This window comes from Nyctereutes procyonoides, unplaced genomic scaffold, assembly GCF_905146905.1.
Source record: "Nyctereutes procyonoides isolate TBG_1078 unplaced genomic scaffold, NYPRO_anot_genome, whole genome shotgun sequence".
Lineage (NCBI taxonomy): Eukaryota > Metazoa > Chordata > Mammalia > Carnivora > Canidae > Nyctereutes > Nyctereutes procyonoides.
This window is the reverse complement of record NW_026575030.1, coordinates 42,991,758-43,011,011: the sequence shown is the minus strand read 5'-3', so window position 1 is coordinate 43,011,011 and position 19,254 is coordinate 42,991,758. Positions and strand designations below refer to the sequence as shown.

At 36.5% G+C, this 19,254-nt stretch overlaps 2 protein-coding genes across 7 annotated transcripts in view; one reads left to right on the top strand and one right to left on the bottom strand.

Moving 5' to 3' along the window:
* CMSS1 (cms1 ribosomal small subunit homolog) overlaps window positions 1–19,254 on the top strand; it is a 372,389-nt gene that overhangs the window by 186,388 nt on the left and 166,747 nt on the right. The window contains exon 1 of one of the 6 annotated variants that reach the window (XM_055315907.1): window positions 10,578–10,611. The exons of the other annotated variants lie outside the window; for them this stretch is intronic. The gene's annotated coding sequence lies outside the window, so the exon portion shown is untranslated. Of the gene's footprint in view, window positions 1–10,577; window positions 10,612–19,254 lie in introns of those variants that run through there. 6 annotated transcript variants of the gene reach the window in all.
* Window positions 1–19,254, bottom strand: part of FILIP1L (filamin A interacting protein 1 like) — a 273,763-nt gene that overhangs the window by 175,398 nt on the left and 79,111 nt on the right. The window lies entirely within an intron of this gene.

Genomic DNA, 19,254 nt, shown 5'->3' with positions numbered 1-19,254 from the left:
ACAGAGGTGAGGAGGTAGTTGGGAGAAAGAGTAAAAGCAGGTGAAAGTTTGAAAGCAAGGAAAGCTGTGTTTAGAAGAGAATTACAGAAAGCCTCAGTAGATGATTCAAGTCAAGACATAGTTCTAAATTGTAGCACCACAGATTGCCTACCCATAACACTTCTTTACAACAGAAAAACAAAAACCTCTTTATTCACAAAGTAATAGATGCTAGTAAAAAATTCAAATAAGACTGCTGAAAGTGAAACTTCTAGCCCCCCCCCCATTCTCCAGGAATAACCATTGGTTATTTAGTGTTTATCATTTGAAGTATTTTATAATGTGCACACAAATAATCTACAGGCTGGTTAAAACAGAATTGAGCACTTTCAAACGTGTATTTCACAGTAACTAGGTTGTATATAAACATGTAGTCAAAGCCTGGAGTTGCCCTATGGCAAGACACCTGTGAGGGTAACTTAATGATTTAGTGCAAACTATACTTTCATAAGATAATGTAGTTACTGAGAGATTTTTTTTTAAGGTGTTCCACTTCTTTTGAATCACCCTGTATTTTACCCTTACATACATACTCACATACACATTACAAAAATTGATTCTTATTGTGCCTATTAATGAAGATTAGTTGTTTCAGAAGTTAGTTCTCCCAAAATTGTGGCTTAGATTTAAATTGTTTTAAGTGGTGATAGATTTTGTAGTACCTTCTTACTCTATCGTGTTTTACCTGGAAATGTACTAGTTTGGAAATGGACTAGTTCAACAGCCAGCAAATTATGCGGGCCAAATCCAACCCTTCACCTATTTTTATAAATAAAGTTTTATTGCAACACGGCTTATTTGTTTACATAACAAAGGCTTATTTGTTTACATAAAATCTATAGCTACTTTTTGTGCTATAGTGGTAGAGTTGAGTTATTTGCATTAGAAACCATACAGTCAAGGTGCCTGGGTGGCTCAGTCAGTTAAGCCTCTCTTTGGCTCAGGTCATGATCTCAGGGTCCTGGGAACAGGTAGAGCCTGCTTTCTCCCTCTCCCGCTCCCCCTGCTTGTGCACACACACCCTTTTTCTCTCTCTGTCAAATAAATAAGTAAAATCTCAAAAAAAAAAAAAAAAGTAAAATCTCTAAAACAAACAACAAGAAACCACATAGTCTACAAAATCTAAAATATCTACTATCTTATTCTCTGTGAAAAAAGTTGGCTGATTCCTACCCTAGTTGATCAAAGGCACTAAACCATCAGTAAGCAATCAGAACAAACCAATTGAGCCCAGTGTATAAGAATATGTTGATGGTTCAGGAATTTAACATTACTAAAGAAAGAGTGGAAAGTAACTTGTCTGATTGCTTTTAATAGGAAGGAGGTCGGCCAAAGCCTTGGTAAGTGATAGTCGGGGAAGGAGATGGGAAGCATGTTCCATCTAGCCGGGTCCCGTTTTCTTGTCAGGCAGGTCACATCTTCTCCCTATCTATTCTCTCCCCTCCCAAGGAGAACAGTGCTCATTAAAAATGTGGCCAAGAGTTTCAGAATACTTGCAGGTTGGATCCTTTGAATTTAAACCAGTCTGCCCTGTCTTTGCTGCCAAGCTTTATAAATCATTTGGCTGAACAATTAAGGGCTGGGCACCTTGGTGAATGCTGCTCCAGGTGCTGTGGGGTGAACCCCACCACCAGTGCCACTCAGCATGCAAGGTTGGGTACCTCATGGTTGTGAGAGAAGGACCACAAGGCATCTGGTTTTCATCTCCACCGGGTTTAGCTAGTCTCCCCCAATCCCAAATTATGCTGGAAACATGCCTCTCTGTATACTGCATCGCAAATCTTCCAGTGCTAGGTCTCTGAGCGTTTGCATTAGTCAGCTTTGGAAAGGTGTGTTGCCATAACAGGTGGAAAGCATTATAACAGGTCAGACTTGCTGGGGGCCGACCACCTCCTCTTTGCTCTGAACTGGTCTCTAATGAGTCCCTTCTTCCTGTGGAATTGGTGTTACATTTTGCATCCCTCGTAATGCCTTGTTGTTTAAACCATTGCCCTTACTGAAAATAAGTATTAATATATTATATCCCGATGAGCATTTGCTTTTCAGCTTGTATAACTTAGAATATCCCTATAATCTCAGGTATGAACATTCAGGTTTTCTAGAACCACCAGTTGCTTCCTGCCACTTTTTCCTTGCTTTCATAAGATTCGTACACAGCTATACACCCTCCTAGACATTCAGGGTGAGGAAGGAGGTAACTGAAAATTTGAATGATCTATATAACTGAGAATAAATAAGATTTTGTTTCTGATTTGTACAACTAAATGTTTATCTGCTCATTGTATCTGTGTGATTAGCCTGAATTTTTAATGATAAAATTGCAGAACTGAGAGGGACCTTGAAGATCATCTAATTGTATAGATATAGAAGGGGCCTATAGAGCTGGAGTGACTTGTCCAAAATGATAGAGCCTAGTCCTTAGACCTTTAGATAGATGGCTTAATCTATAGTTACACATTCCACCCATATGACCTCCCCTCTAAAAGGCAACTTAAACAAAGGGAAATTCCAGAAACTTCAGTTTGGGTTCATACTGCTTTCTCTGATGAGTATGTGTGTGTTCTGAGGCTCTCTGCTGTCTGTAAATCAGACATTCTTGCTGGGTTGCATCAGATTCCAGGCGACATGATTGATGAAGAAAGGGCAGAGGAGAGATGACGTAATGGCTAGTGCAGCATTTACCTGCAAATTATCTCTAGCTGTGTACTGCTCGGTGTCTGTGTGACTCATGTACTGAGGCACTGCCATCCCTGTTATTCAGCGCTGTAGCCTCACACTTACCTCACCCTATGTTTCTCTCCTTTTCTTGCCAAATCTGATTAGAAGCACTTTTGTTTTAAGCCAATGTTTATGAAGCCATAAGTGGACTTTGTACCAATGGCCATGTGGAGAAAATAAAAGAATATTAGAACAAGAAAATTACGTACGGGTTTGATCAACTTGATATCTCCTTTAACTTACTTTAGTGAATACATAGAACCTATTATGTGCCCTCTACTATCAATGCTGATAGTTTTCTTCCTTATATGGCTAATTTGTCTCTCAACTTCAGTTTAACAGCTCACAGCAAACAAACCTATACAAGTGCCTACCTGCATCAGTGACTATGGCACATGCTTTCACGTGACTTTCTCTTGTAAACTTCAAAGCAGTTACTACTTATACCCATTTGAGAGATGACAACACTGGCCCAGTTCACTTAGGTAATACGTGTCAGAAATGGGAGTGGAATCTGGGTCTCTTGACGCCAAATATAGTACTTTTTCCACTACAACACATGTGTCTTTGATTTATGTACTCAAGGAATTTCTGTAAGAAAAATGTTCATTTCTCTCAGGTTAATCTTAATACTTGGTATCATATCTGTCTCAGTTCTTTGTTTATCCTTGGGGCACTAGAAGTCAAGAGTTTAAGTATATGCATATTTATTGAAAAACAACCACGCAAGTTCTATGGTAGAATTGCATCATATAAACACTAAATTTGCATGAATTCATTTACACTGGCCTAGAAAATGAATATTAAAACAAAAGGAATAATAATTAACATTGTACAGACAAGTCTATTCTGGTTATATTCAATGAATCCATACCTAGGAGTGAATTTGAGTTAGGGAATGTGTATTGATTTTTTTCTCAGCCTTTGTCTGTTCCATGTTCTCTGAGTAAGCGTCTTGCTTTGCTCAGTGTACTATTTTGTACAAAATGTATCCTAGACACAAGCCAGCTATTCCTTCTTGTATTCAACCAAAGACACAGTAATCTGTACCTGTGCCAGAGGAACGGCCCACCTGGGTTATACCTACTTAAGAGATAGTATGTTGGCTTCTAGCATGGGACCTTCCGACGGGATTTTCTTTTTTCTTTTCTTTTCTTTTTTTTTTTTCCTCCTAGGGGATTTTCAAGGTAATTTTGACACAACTTGATTTTTTTCCTTACATAGTCATTGAAAAGCTTAAACCCCAAGTAAAATGCAGCTCCTATAGGTTAACATTGGCTTGCATAAATTAGCCAGGGAAATTTTGTTAGGTTGAACTGAACTGTGTATATTGTATATATTGGGGACTAAACATATCTTCCATTTTCTGTTTGTTGTGCCAGGTTGGAAGGACTAATACCAAGCATATCAAATACTTACTATGCCCATAAGAGAACTGTGTTATTACTGAAACCAAGGGAGGAAAATTAACAAGAAGAAAATTGTGATGAGATCACCCAACAAAGTAGTAGGGAGAGCTAGAGGATTAAGGAAGTTTCATTGAATTTAGTCACAGGTAATTCTCGAGACAATACTTGTGATCAATCATAAAGTCAGAAGCAAGACACAGGGAGTTAAAAGTTAAACATCATCTAATATTGGATCAGAGGAGTCAGCAGGATATCATGACTCCAAGAAAGGGGCAGCAGAAAGAGAGGCCTGGGAATTGAGATCTGAGGACAAGGGGTTGGTGACAATAGTACATAAAAAATAAGGTTATTTATTTATAAGGAGATTAAAAGCAGAGGCACATGTTGTCATCAAGAAGAATTCTGGCTTCTGAGCTTATCTGAGATTTCCCCCACTGGTGCTGGTGGAGAAGATCTAGCCTCTGAGGGAATAGAAGCAAGGAGAATTATTGATGTCTTGTGGCAAACAGCTTCTCATATCCTCCCACCATATTGGATTTAATGCAGTTGTTACTTTTCTCAGTAGTTAGGTTCTAATCTTCCTGCAGTTTGGAAAATCAAGACTGGTTCTGCAAGGCTATCATTGGATTGCAGAAGAGAATACCAGAAGTCAGCATTTGTAAATGGAGAGCCAGTAAAAGTTCAACTCTCATGAATAGAAAAATCAACTCATTCATAATACAAAAGCCTCATCATATTCAAGGAAATGGAGTTAAAACCAAGGCACCTCCCTTTCTTTCCTGTATTTGTGTAGCTAATAGCACCTTGCATTGTTAGAAGTGAAATCCTGTTGGTAATAATTTTCTTTCTCTCAGATTGCTCACTTTGTATTTTTGACTTACTATTCAGGGTGAACTACAGGAGACTGCTTGACTACTGTCACTAAGAAATAGGCTGCCTTGGAGAAGTTGAATCTGGGAGACTAGGGTGCTCAGGTTAGGACAGAGTCTCACAGTGCAGCCTCTCTATCCCACTGTATAAGAATTCCCTTGGGTACTTATTAAAAATGTAGGTTCGAAGGCCATACCTTAGACCAAATGAATATAAATCCATGATCCAATGTGGCTAAATAATATGCATATTAATAAACAACCCTGAGGATTTTTATGAAGCCTAAAATTTAAGAGTCATTGGATTAGGAAATGTGTGTATGGTATAATAAACCAAATCCTAGAAAAGTAACCATTTAATAAATCAAATTTTCATCATTCTAAAGTTAAATTTTATTAACAAAAATATGGCCAGGCATATTTGGTTTGATGAAAATTTATAAACCCCTTCAGAGCTCTTAGGAGAAAAAATAAAAACAAGGTACATATTAAATGTTAGCAGTAGTAACTCTTGGATGTGAGAAAAAGGAGACTGTTATGAATTCGAGAAAGGCTGTATGTTTTGTGAAATTTCTCTCATTTCCCAAGAAAGGAAAGAGGAAAAAGGAAGGGAAAACATAGAAAGAAGCTTTCCTTGGCTTTGAAGATCCTAATCCTTTGTTCTACTTGCCTTCAAAATACAGCTGCTTGGTACTGACAGTCCCTTTGCTACAGGACATCTGTGTCTCATTCATTGCCACCTCTACTACTGCTTTTTCAACCTGTATATACCAGATCTAGAATGAAGAATAGTAGAAAAGAGAAAAGCAAATTGATATGAAATAGAGTTGAAGCTTTACAGAAAAAGGAAGAGGTTAAGGTTACTGGGTTCTAAACAGACCTAACACCTTAGAATCAGAAAGCGCTTAGCCATAGGTGTCTGGGTGAAATCATTTGTTGTAGTTATCAACTGTGTGGAATGTAGGTGTATTTGGGAAATTGAAGGGTAAGGGCGATAAGAGAGACTGGCTCCAATTCCACTGCCCCTGTTGAAGTAACTTCAGAAACGAACCCAAACTAATCTCCCCCAAACCCCCATTTTTTCTTCGGTTCTTATTTAAATTTTGTTTTTGTTGTCTTTGAATTGTTTCTGTGTATAAGTCATTTCTTAAATAACCCCTAAATTCCTTTGTGATTGATACTGTTATGTACTTCACCAACATACTGCTTTCCTCCTTCCCCGTAATCATCACTACTACCCACAGAGGAATAAACTTTAGTCCCACCTTTCACCCTTTTCCATGAGGTGATCATCTGTAATTTTGTGCCCTAAAGGCTCCTTTAAAAAAAATATTTTCTCTACATAGTCATGGAATCCATCATTCAAATCCCAGACGTTTTAGTTTTACCCTTTTTATATTATTAAAACTCAGCTTTGGAATGATGAGAATCCAGCTTGTTTATCTTATATCTTCTCTTCCCGTAAGAAAATTCCAACTTGGGATGCACTCAGCCCTCATCAGTGACTCTTAGAATTTGCTGCTTCAGTTAAGAAATTAAAGCTAAGAGCAAATGTTCCTGACTCTGTATTCAATCAGATAACCAAATTAATAATTGTAACATGTCATCCAAAGTAAGCAAGCATTCTTGATAGGTAGACTGTGATGCATCATATTGAATTATTGGATTACTAAACCCCTGCAAGCTCTTAAAATTGAGCTATCTCTAATATGTATTATGAGGAGTTTTTTAAAAATCACTTTTTGGGGATTCCTGGATGGCTCATTTAGTTAAGCATCTGACTCTTGATCTCAGCTCAGGTCATGGTCTCAGGGCAATCTCAGGGTGAGATCATGTAAGATCAAGCCCCACATAGGGTTCTGTACTGGGTGTGGAGACTGCTTAAGATTCTCTCTCTCTCTCTCCCTCACCCCCTGCCAAAAAAAAAAAAAAACAGATTTTTTTTTTTTTAAACTCTTTTTGTTTGGTCTTGTTTTGTGTACTCTTTATCCAAAATCTGGGCATATTCATCTCCACAATTCTTTTTAAGATTTTGTTTAAGATTCATGAGAGACATACAGAGAAAGAGAGGTAGAGACACAGGAAGAGGGAAAAGCAGGCTCCATGTAGGGATCCTGATGTGGGACTCGATCCTGGGTCTCCAGGATCAGGCCCTGAGCTGAAGGCGGCACTAAACCGCTGAGCCACCCGGGCTGCCCCCATCTCCACAATTCTTTCAGTGTTTATTTACTGGCTTTCTTAGTGCCTTAGCTGATTTCTTTTTTTAAGATTTTATTTCTTTATTCATAGAGACACAGAGAGAGAGAGAGAGGTAGAGACACAGGCAGAGGAGAAGCAGGCTCCATGCAGGGAGCTGGACGTGGATCTTGATCCCGGGTCTCCAGGATCGCGTCCTGGGCTGAAGGCAGCGCTGAACCACTGAGCCACCCGGGCTGCCCCTGATGTTTTTTTATGAGATTTACACCATCTTGTGGCCTCTAATTTTCCCTTACTTGCAACGTTTCTTGTGTCCTTGGTATTCATTAGCCTTTTGTCAGATGTTTGAAACAGGAAGAAAAGGAGAAAAATCACCTGTCATTTTCTCCTCTAAAAGACTTTATTACTTTCCCTATTTTCCCCTCATGACCATTTGAGTCAATGATTTGAGTCTCTCAGGTTTAGCCTTTTTTATGTTTCATTTACTGAGATCAAAATATCTTACTGCTTAAATTTTTATTTGACTAGAAAGCCATGTAGAACAGAGCTTTAGTGGCGCATCCATGAAAATGATTTTTACCATGTTCACTGATCCATTTTGTATGAAATATCAAATTCTGGAGATCCATGCTGATTACATCTCCCACCACAAAAAGCAGTACAGTGAGAGTAATTAGATGACAAAAGATGTAATAGTCCAGTTATAAGAAGTCCATAATGCAATAAAGAAGAGAATTAATGACAAAATATTCTTTCAGTTGGGTAGCTAAGGCACAGAGAAACCTAGAATTGGCCCAGAATATATACAGGTATTGCTATATTTGCAATTCAATGCCAACTTTCAAAGTGCTTTAAATCAGACAAGTACGTCACTGATGGAGGCTAGAGTGTTGTATAGGCAAAATAGGTCTTGTTGCTTTGACAGTCACTGTTATGAGTTATAATATAGGACTGACAGGAATCATTGGAAAAGATTTTATCTTTAAAAGATAGATGTATTATCATCTGGTGATAACAGGGAATTGGCAAGAGCTGGCTACTGAAGGAGTAGAGGCAAAAGTCTGTTTGTGTCTGTTGGTGAGCAGATTCTCATGGCCTGTCACTCACTGGTTATTGCATAGCATGGGATTATTAGTTTTCTAGGTAGTGAGGGTCTATTTTTCTTGCAATTTGGGAAGCTAAGGCTTCCCTGGTGATTAAGGGTTGGAGTTCGTTTCCCCAGCACAACCTGGCCATGGGACCTATATAAAGGGTGTTGCCCTTCTCATCTACTAAGTTAGCATAATATTTTCCACCTTCTCGATCTTTGTACTAACATAATTACAATACATAGCTGCTGCTCTTGAAGATAATCTCTGTTCTCACATCTGGGTTTAAGTCTTTCGGTAAAGCTGCTTAAGCAGTGGGGAGGAAAGAGCCTTTCCATAAAGTTAAGGTCTTTCCTGATAAAGGTTAACTACTCCACCCCTGCTTCCCAATTAGATCCCCTGCCAGCAATAGCATAGACTTGAACCAGTGCCAAATGTTTTAATACCATAAGGACTCACTTGATAAAGGTTGTGCATGGCAAAGAAAAAAACAGCCAAAGTTCCCAAACTAAAATTTTCCAAGATTTCCGTGTGAGATGCAGCCAGGGCACCCTTCATCTAATTGTTACCATGTGTTGCTACAGTCATTGGTACCCTGCAATTCTCATTCTCCAGCACTTCTAGAGATTAGAAATTACAGGAAGTGCTAGCCATTTCAAGATGGAAATTTACTCTAGCTGCAGAGACTTTAGTCTTTGTCAAAAGGAAGTGCAATACCAAAGACAAGAAACAATTGTGAGACTGATATTGTGATCTTTCCAAATAATTACTGAGTAATTATTAGTTAGCAAAATTCGGTGTCTTACTTCATTTTTCCATTAATATTTAATGTGTTTGCTTGATTTGCTTCCCTTATTGTTAAAAATTCTAGATAGGAAAAGGATTATTGTTTTTGCTTGGGCACAGAAAGAAAGTACCAATACTAAAAAATTGTTGGATATCCGTAGAGTTGAACCAAAACGACTTAACTGATATCCCTGAGCATAGGAGAGATTAATTAATGATTAAGAATTACAGAGTACCCAGACCTTTCAGAAACCTGGAATACCTATCTATAAATACAGGAAAGATATATTTTTCTCTATTTGACTGACAATGATTTTCAGATCTCATTTATGAAAGTTTTAGCTTCAGCATCCACCAGACTTCTACCATAGTTACTAATGAATAATAAAATTGACTGGCTTATGGAAGACTCAAAAGGAAAAAAATAAAAGATCTATGACCATTAAATATTGAATGTCCCTGAATGTGAATTCAGATTTGAGTGCAGGGATTGTAGTAAGCAAGGCTTGCTTCAACTTGACCACTCAAGACTTTGCCTTGTGCTTAAAAAAATTAATGAAACCTGCAATATTACTTCAGAATATAAGATTCCTCTTCAGTGCAGCTTATTCTCCTGTTAAACTAACAGCTAATATAAATTTCCAAATAATTTCTGTGAGGAAGTTGGTGTTCACAGTACTAGTAATAATATTGATAGCATTAAAAGCAAGAACAAGTCTCTTGCCCACATTAGCAACCTGAACAGTCAAAGGCATTAATGGACCATGAAGACTGGAGAGCTGAGGTGACTGTGGGTCAGAGCTAAGGAATATAGGCAAGCACAGTGTAGGAGAAACTTTCGTCACCTCTACTACACTGAGCCATTTCGCTTGATACAGCAAGCTCTTAATTTCCCCTGGTTGTTAATCTGGCACCTTTCATGAATATCAGTGTTCACTTTAGAAAATAAAAAAGCAAACAGTCAAAGTATCTAAGTGTTAAGAGGGAAAGAAAATCAACAGAGGAAATTACAGTAGCACTTGATACAGTGGCACCTTTTTCTTCAGTCATATGAGGTGAAAATATTTGAGAGTTTGCAGCTTTGACAGTCTCTTTAAGACAGTAGCCAGAGGTCTTGAGAGAGAAAGTGGTATGCCTACACTGCCACAGGTTAGCTACTGCCTTTATACACATATGTGTCCACATTTTCAAAACTGGCCTCTTAAAAATATATGTGAGAATTGAAAGCAAATACCACTTCCTTTCCCCATTGCTTTTGCTCCCTATTTACCATTTCCTTTCTAACATTAATTACCATTTCTGAAGGAATTGGTATTTCCTGCCCTGGTATAGTTTCTGTTTGTTTTGGACAGTCCATCCATTGTTAAGATAGTTGCCATGTCTTTATGGAATCTAGTATATCAAGAATTGAGTATGATACCAGGTTCTCACTTTCTTCTCCCTCTCTTGTTTTTAGGTAAGTCATCTGATTGGAGTGTCATTTCATTTGATGGAATTTTCCCTTTGGTAAAGTATTGCTTTTTGATCAAATGATGTAAACTTTCACTTTTATGATTTCTCAGTTTGTATTTTCCCACAACACTGACTTCCATAGTATACTCTGTCTGGAAGGCAGGAAACAAGAGTGAGCGAATTGGGGGGAGGGGGAGAGAGAGAGAGAGAGAGAGAAGGGCTGGGAAACAAGGGAAAGGACATATAACTAAATATATTTATATGTCAAGAAAACGCTGTTGAAAGAAACCTACCTTTTCATAGCTATTTCCATGTATTTTGCCTTTTAGAATTTCGGGAAGTAGAAGACTTGTTACACTAGTTCCCCACCCCCTTATCTGCAGTTTCACTTTCTGTGGTTTCAGTTACCTATGGTCAGCCACAAGTCCAGAAGCAGATGATCTTCCTTCTGACATATTATCAGAAAGTCAAGAGTAGCCTAATACTACATCACAATGCCTACATCATTCACCTCACTTCATCTCATCATGTAGGCATTTTATCTTCTCACATCATCACAAGAAGAAGGATGAGTATAGTGCAATAAGATATTTTGTGAGAGAGACATCATGTAACTTTAATTACAGTATATTATTATAATTATTCTCTTATTATTATTGTTATTGATGTCTTACTGTGCCTAATTTATAAATTAAACTTTTATCATAGGTATGTATGTATAAGGGGGAAAAAGTATGTGTAGGTTCTACAGTATGGTTAGTTGTGTTTAGAAAGGATTGGGCTTACTTCAGAGAATCCAACCAAGTTTGGGTTAGTGGTCTTCCAGTTGTATTTGGTGAAAACCTGACATCCCTCAAAAGGTTGCTTTACATACATCTTGGGAGAATCATTCTGTTGATCTGTTGATCATCAGAGAGAGCTTTTCTTTTGAATCATTGTTTGAAGTCCCCAGGTCTTTGTTCATTTTAAAACAGAGTTAATAAATAGAAACAAAATATACAATTTTAGAAGTACAAAACCAGGATTCTGTGGCACGGACATGGTACCAGGGCTTGTAGTCCATAATAATAATAGAAGATTGAAGCTTCCAAGAGTGATTATAATGAGAAGGATAAAAGGACACATCATAACATCAAATGGCTTTTCCCTGGTGTTCTGGATCTCTTCACTAATAAGAAGGATATCTATATTTGGTACATTTTCTGCAAAGGTAGGTGAATTATGAATCCTAGCAATTTGTTTTCCTTTGGGGGAATGTTTCTCTTTCCACAGAACCAGGTACATATTGATCTATTGATAGATCTATTGAGCAGAGCCTAAAAACTCTTTCCCAGTGTTTCTTGACTAGAAATCTTGTTTTCTTCTAGAGATTAACTTGATAAAAAGATATAGCTTAAAATTAACAGAGAACCAGTTAGATCCCATATTCCTTTGATTCTGCTACAGTGTTATCTCTTCCCTCTCCACAGTTTTAAATTTTTAAACTAAATACCTGATATTTATAGTTGCAAATTTTCTTAGGACTGTGGAACATTGGTTTTTATGACTGCTGATTGAGAGGCCTGGCAATCCTTGGATATTAGTTGAAATAGTGATAGGATGACATTGGCATTCTGTTCAAAAAGTTTAGTGGCTAAAGCAAAGTTCCTTCTAGATCAAAAGGCTATCCCTGTCTCTACCCGGAGATACGACCTCACAGATCCAAGAGTCTATAGAATGGAGACAATTTCTATTCTGCAAAGCATTCTGCTTCTGGTTGAGTGAATGAATGTATGAGTGACTTTTTAAATGAAAGTTTTAATATTTTAATATTTAGAGATATTTTAAGTGAAGAATTTTAGTAACAATTATCTTGTGTTTGGCAACATATGGCATTTTAAGGATGCTTTCTTATACTGAGATTCTGATAATTCCCATATTAATAATCATGTAACTAAATATGATTTCTTATAAAAGCCTTTGTGAAGGGAATGGTAGATGAGAAGCAAGGGATAACTAGTATCCTTTAACTCAAAGTATTCCAAAAAATAATAAATGAATAAAGATGTTAAGATTTCTAACACTTTCATCTGTCTTTTATATTCCAAAATGATAGAGTATCTAAAAATTCTGTCTCTTTTATATCTTTACACTAGGAAGGAAATTGGTAGACTTAATATGTTGCCAACCATTCATAAGGTCAGCTATATATGAATTAAATAAAAATAAATTAATTTCAATGATTTTTTTTTCTCTTTTTCTTTCCTGAGACTCTCTGGTTTTCTCATTAATGTCATTAAAAGTCCAAAACCAAACAAAATATTTTTTGTATTTCCGAAAAAAATCAGTTATCCAAAGCAAAGTCCAGCATTCTAGTATTTTATAACTTTGGAGAAAATCAAGAGTTTTTCTTTAAAAAAAGATTGATTGATTGATTGATTGATTGATTGATTTTAGAGAGTTCAAACTGGGGGTTAGGGAGGGGCAGAGGGGGAGAGAGAGTCTTCAGCAGACTCCATAGAGCGCAATGTTGGGCTTGATCTCATGACCTGAGGCAAAGCCAACAGTCAGATGCTTAACTGACTGCACCACCCAGGCACCCCAAAAATCAAGAAACTTTTTGAAAAATACATATGCCTTAGTAAAGAGTAGGAGCATCTGGAAATAAGATCCTCCCTAGAATTATAAAGACTGGGAGAAGTTCTGATGCTTATGGAAGAATTTAGACTCCCCCACTCCATGCCAAATTAAGTATTTCATACACTCAATTTAGTTTCAGCTCAGCTAAACTGTCATCAGAAAAGGCAGACCCATGTGTTTTCCTCAATTATAAAATGAGTTGCTGTCAAAACTAAGACACCAGTGATGGATTGACTTCTGGATTCACTAAGCATATTATAACAGCAGTTTCATTTCAAGGCCAATAAGTTGTATTAGATAAAGTATGCAGAGACTATTTGAAATTAAATTTAATAGAAAATGGAATGACCTTTTTTTTGTTGTTTCTTTTCTAAAATAAGTTCCTTCTAAGCAGTTGAATCATATTTTTAAAATATTCTCAATCTCAGGTTCATTGTTTGAAGAATTCTCATGGTCCTTGAGATGAATGCTGTGATTATTGAGGTAGAAGTTGCTATAGCTATGACTGACATTATAGAAAAGAAACTGGCTCTTAAATTCTCTGTGCTTCAGTGTCCTATTTGCCTCCACTGGACTGAGAGTCCCATGAATTTGGAGACTAACTGCTTTTGCTCATTTTTATACCTGTCACTGTTGCCATAATGCCTGGTTCATAGTAGGTACTCACTTAATATCTGATTAATTAGGGGAACTACCATCAAATGTAAAATCTTAACCACATATGAGAGCTGTAAGGAATAATGAGATGACATGTGAATGTGTGTGTATGTAAATATAGATGCAGATATATATCCCAAACACAGGTGCTCAAAAATAGTTGTTTTTTAATCTAATCCATACTAACCAAATTTACCAAAAAAAAAAAAAATTACCTTTCAAACCAGGATACCCCTGTTAATTTGCAGTAGATGACATCTTATACCTGATTTGAGAGCTAAAGTTGTTTATATCCTTTAGCCTCTCCCTGTTATTGATCAGTTGTATGTAAGACAACTAATTACAACTCAAAAATTGTTTGAACATGACATAAAAATAAAGGGAATAAGCTAAAACAGGCTGATACTTCCTTTTATTCATTCTAAGATTTCTTTCAAATCATACCTCCCTTTAATATTTCCAGATATATTAACAAGGTTTATAGCCCAGTTTGCTTTCTCTAATCAGTCTTCTGATTTTTTTTGAACATAGTTAATTTATTCCAAATATATCACACCAATCACTTTGATTAGGAAGCGCCACCTAGGGGCGCATCCAACTCTTGATTTCAGCTCAGGTCATGAGATGGAGCAGCAGTGTTCCTTTGCCCCCAAGTCAGGCTCAGCACTCAGCAGGGAATCTGCTCGAGATTCTCCCTCTCCCTCCACCCAACCTCAACAGCCATACGCTCTCTCTCAAATAAATTAATAAATAAAATCTTTAAAAAAAGTGCTACCTATACTCATCTTTTTTTTTTTTAAGATTTATTTATTTATCTGAAAGACATAGAGCAGTGGGGAGGGGCAGAGAGTCTCAAGCAGACTCCTCACTGATTGTGGAGCTGGACACAGGGCTTGATCCCATGACTCGGAGACCACAGTGGAAACCAAGAGTCAGATTCCAAAAAACTGCACCACCCAGATGCCCCAATATACTCGTCTTTTTAATACATTGACTGTCTCCCAATTTGTTTTCTTGTCTTGTTTCCTATTTTGTTTTTTTAAAGATTTTATTTATTCATGAGAGACACAGAGAGAGAGGCAGAGACACAGGCAGAGGGAGAAGCAGGCTCTCTCAGGGAACCTGATGCAGGACTCAAACCTGGGATCATACCCTGAGCCCAAGGCAGACATTCAACCACTGAGCCACCGAGGTGTCCTTTGTTTTCCTGTTTTGATCTTGAAGTTTACTTTGCACTTTCTACCAATGTGTCTTCTTTTGAGGAAAACAGTACCACTGGTGATCAAGAATCACTAATATGAGGGCTAATGTGATACTTACTTAATACTGTCCATTTCCATAAATATATATATATTAAATGCCTAGTGTGGGGGCATCCGGGGTTATGATTCAACAACAGACAACATGAATCATAACCATTTGTGAGTTGTAAAATCAAAATCAGAGGTTCTCCACGTGTTCTAGAATTCAGTCTTCAGAACTAAAAGAATGAAAGTGAGAATCATAGCCTTTGAAAAATCTGCTATGGTGCCCATCAGTGTTTCCCGATGTGTATTCTGTGGAACACCAATTCTGAAGGATGTACTATCAAAAGTCAAATAAATTTAAGAAAAATAAAAATATTCTGTTTTATTTATTTTGGAGAGAGAGGGCATGTGCAGGAGGAACAAAAGGAGAGGGAAAGAGAATCTCAAGCATACTCCACACTGAGCACACAGTGCCACACAGGGCTCACTCTTAGAAAGAACCCTGAGATCATGACCTGAGCCAAAGTCAAGGACTATCACTTAACCGCCAGGTGTCCTAGTAGCAATCAATATTCTTGAAGAACTACAGTGCAAATAAGATTAATCTGGTAAAAACTCTAAAATGTCCTACAGAAAGAAACAAGTGTAGCTTTGCTGAACTAACTTAATTCAGAATACACTTTTGAGAAAACTAAGAACAGTAATAACATCTTTAGAAGGTTATAATTCACTCATTTTATTATTTTAAATTATATTTCCATTTCTCTTCCTAAACTATGAAATTAAGAATTCTTAATCATTCATTTTCTGCTCTTACTCTGTTCTGTCTCCAACTCCTGATAAGAAATATGTATGGAAGAAAGAAGGGAAAATAGGAAAGAAAGAAAGGTGTGTGTGTAAGAGTGTGTGTGTGTGTGTGTGTGTGTATCTGTGTGTGTGTTATTATCTGTCCTGGTAATTTGTCTATACAGAACTATTATGTAGTCCTTATGTACTTTAAAACAGTATGATAACATGTGTTAATATTTATGGCAAGTTTATTAAATTATGTTATATTATGTAATTAAATACACAATATTTTTATTTTTGATTCTATAATAGGAGAAAATGATTACTTGAGCTTCTCAAGTAATCAATGATATTTCCACATTAGTTATTAAGTTTAAAAGTTTAAAGATTACACTCAGAAAAAGAGGTTATGAAAATATTTGTACTATAGGAGAACCTCCAATCTTTAGAATCTTCGAATGGTGATTTTAGATAATAAAATTTTCCCAACACTTAGAGGCTATTCCCCCAATACCATCATAAGCTCCAAAACTTTAAAAATATGTATTATTATAGGTGAAAATTTTTCTAAAATATTTCCATTTCTTTTCTTTAAAGGGACATATGTTGACCATAATCTAAACTTTTTTCAATGGTCCAAGGTTATCATTCAGTTCACTTCATTTCAGTGAATATTTAGCATCTCCTGTATATGATAATCCTCCCAGGCCCTTTTGGGTACTTCAGTCTGTCTACCACTGTACTAAGTAGCTGCCGAATACTGTTTTGGGGCTTTTAGGTCAACTTTTTCTAGTTCTGATTTCCTAGCTGTGAAGACTGGCAGACTTTTTCCTGTGAGGGTGCCCCACTGAACCTCCCTCCCAAATATGATGCTTCTTATCTTCTGTGAGCAGGAAGCTAAAATAATCAGCCCTGTGGATACACATTCAAATAAGAGCACACTAGAAAGCTCTTTAATATGTGAAGTACATGAAATTTGTAGGTTTTGGCTGGTCAAGAGTGCTTTTTATCCTTTGGCTTGTTTCTGAAACCTCTTGAATTGTTCTAATACTTTAGACATGTGAAATTTTGCTATAAACTTAGGAAGCAGAAATTTCCTTTATCTCTTTTCTTAGTAGTTCTTCAAGAAGCAGATATAGATTTTATAACACCACAGTCTATGTTATCCACTGACCAAGTGAGAATTAGTTGTGTCTAAAATATTAATCAGAAAATTCTCCTCTAATTTAGTCCACAGCTTTTTTATGAACCATTTTATATTTGCCTGAGACTTGGTTTAATTTTGACCTATCATGGATTTTATTAGTTTTTTAGTTTTTCAGATTCACAGTTTGTGAATACACACACACACACACACACACACACACACACACACACCCCATAAGGTTCTTTTTTTTTTTTTCAAATTTTCATTTAAATTCTAGTTAACATATATGGTAAAATTGGTTTCATACCATAGAATTCTTAATAAAGACTTCTATAGGCTATAGTCTTAATAAAGACCTCATTTTTATATTCTCCTTTGTCAAAATGATGTGTCCCAGAAATATCTATCATTAAAAATCAGTATTTATAAAACATTTGTTAAATTATAGGGCTTTATCTAATTTTCAGTTTAGCCAAAAATAAATTGAGTGCTGGAGAGAAGTCACACACAGTGTGATCCACTGTGTACATTATACAGATCTACAAGAATTAATGTGTTAGATCAGCAAAGATTTCTAAGGCTGTGATAGAGATTAGAACAGTAAAGCTAGATGAGGTTTTTAGCACCTCCTAATGACCATGTTAACCATACCTGTGCTACAATTACCTCTCCCATTACTAGTAACTGTTAGCTCATCACATCCTGTCAACACTTTTTTTTCCTCTTCAACTCTGTGTCCTATTTATGTGCTTAGATCTACCTGACACCTACCTTACCAATTAAGAGCAAAAGGAAGCACCTTAGTAACCAAAGAATGAAATTCTTTTATATGCACTTTGTATTACCAGCAACATGCATATTGCCATCTTTTTTTGAAGTGTCAATTAATGAAGAAACTCGAGAATCCTTGGATTACCTGCCATTTGAAGTTAAACTGTGGCATTTTGGTCTCCTTAAAGACAATAGCAGATCTTTTTTTCTCTAAAACTATTTCTACCTTTAGAAATGACAAATACCCACCATTTGCTTTGACGTGGATGGAACTGGAGGGTATTATGCTGAGTGAAGTAAGTCAATCGGAAAAGGACAAACATTATATGGTCTCATTCATTTGGAAATATAAAAAATAGTGAAAGGGAATAAAAGGGAAAGGAAAAAAAAATAAGTGGGAAATATCAGAAAGGGAGACAGAACATGAGAGACTCCTAACTCTGGGAAATGAACTAGGGGTGGTAGAAAGGGAGGTGGGCGGGGGGTGGGGGTGACTGGGTAACGGGCACTGAGGGGGGCACTTGACGGGATGAGCACTGGGTGTTATTCTGTATGTTGGCAAATTGAACACCAATAAAAAATAAATTTTAAAAAATAAAACTATTTCTAGAATTCTTGGATATAGCTATTGACTATCTTTCCTTTCCTTTGCTATTTAAAAGTCTTCTATTTTAAAACTATATATAAATGTAAGCTGATGCATGTTTTCATAAGAGTGTGACTCACCCTATAATCTTTTTTTCAAGCTGTTAAGGACAACATTAAGGAGTAAGAATTTTCCTTATATTGTCATTTAATTTCATGCCTTACTTTCATTTGATTTTTTTTTTTATTCACTTGTAATTTATGGAAGAGAATCCTGGAAAGTTGTAGTGGTTCTTTGTCTTTTAGAGGAAGTGGCTAGCGTAAGATTGAGGGCAGGAGGAGTGTGACATAAGGAAACTGGCTTGAAACCTCTATATATTATATGCAATTTTATTTTCTGAGTAATAACTCTGATTCAATAATCACCCAGGGTATTAGGCATGCAAGTTTCCTTATTCCCTGGAAAGCCTTACTATAATCAAGAATTTTGCAAGCATATCATATGCCTTGTAATTTTATTTTCTAAAATTATGTAGCATTTAATGTCTTCATTTCCCTGCATCCTTTTAAACCCTGTATCTTCATTTATTACCCCACACCCTCTTTTTATTTCATATCATTCTTTGCAATTCATTTTGCTATTCTGCAAATAAATCATTTGCAGATTTCCTAAAAGCTGGATTCTCTCACTTATGGTCTATTGCTGTGGTTTCTTAGTAGAAGACAAGTTTACAGCTGAAAGCTGTAAGTTCCCCATGTTCAAAATTTGTACAAGTTTACACTAGAAAGCCAAAACATTCCCTCTGTAATCACTGAACTTCCAAAAGAAGGTAGATGTCACCAGCATAAAAACAGAATCAATTCATTAGGCTCTGGTTATTT